The sequence below is a fragment of the Penaeus monodon genome, chromosome 12 (genome assembly GCF_015228065.2).
Source record: "Penaeus monodon isolate SGIC_2016 chromosome 12, NSTDA_Pmon_1, whole genome shotgun sequence".
In the NCBI taxonomy this organism is placed as follows: domain Eukaryota; kingdom Metazoa; phylum Arthropoda; class Malacostraca; order Decapoda; family Penaeidae; genus Penaeus; species Penaeus monodon.
This window is the reverse complement of record NC_051397.1, coordinates 37,686,982-37,687,884: the sequence shown is the minus strand read 5'-3', so window position 1 is coordinate 37,687,884 and position 903 is coordinate 37,686,982.

Below are 903 nucleotides of genomic sequence, written 5' to 3'. Positions count from 1 at the left end.
TATGTTATTATATTATTATATCATATATATATACACACATTCATATATACCCATATATGTATGTATATATCCATACATACATGTGTATGGATATATACATAGAGAGAGAGAGAGAGAGAGAGAGAGAGAGAGATACTGTATATATGTAAAATACACACAGACACACACACACACACACACACACACACACACACACACACACACACACACACACACACACACACACACACACACCACACACACACACACACAAACACACACACACACACACACACACACACACACACACACACACATATATATATATATATATATATATTTATATATATGATATATATATATATATATGTATATATATATATATATATATATATTATATAATATATATGTCATATATATGTGCATATATATATATATATAATATATATATATATATCTATATATATATATATATATATATATATAGTCATATATATGTGCATGTATATATGTATATATTTGTCCTGGGTAAGACAATAAACTGCACCCTGGGGTTCCCTTGAACAAGGATAGCACCCTATTAGCTCCCTATGCCAAGGTTGCGGTGAAACTGTCGGCAGCGTGGCAGTGGATATCTGGTGAAAACACCTTCGGTTCTACTGATTACTGGTTTCACCAAATAATATGTCTAGCGTATTACAGTGTAACTGTTTTAAAGCGGCAGAAATAGTTCCTCCTAGACAGTTGGAGACTGCGAGTTGAGAAGGAGCCTGGGGGATTCCACTCCACTTTTCTTTTCTCCTGACAAACCTCTACACCAATGATTAAATACAGAAATGATAATTCATACCACATCGCCCGTCGCGTGGGTTTTCAAGGGGCGCGTTATTCAGTGGGCAACCAGGCTGACAATGTTAAATATGC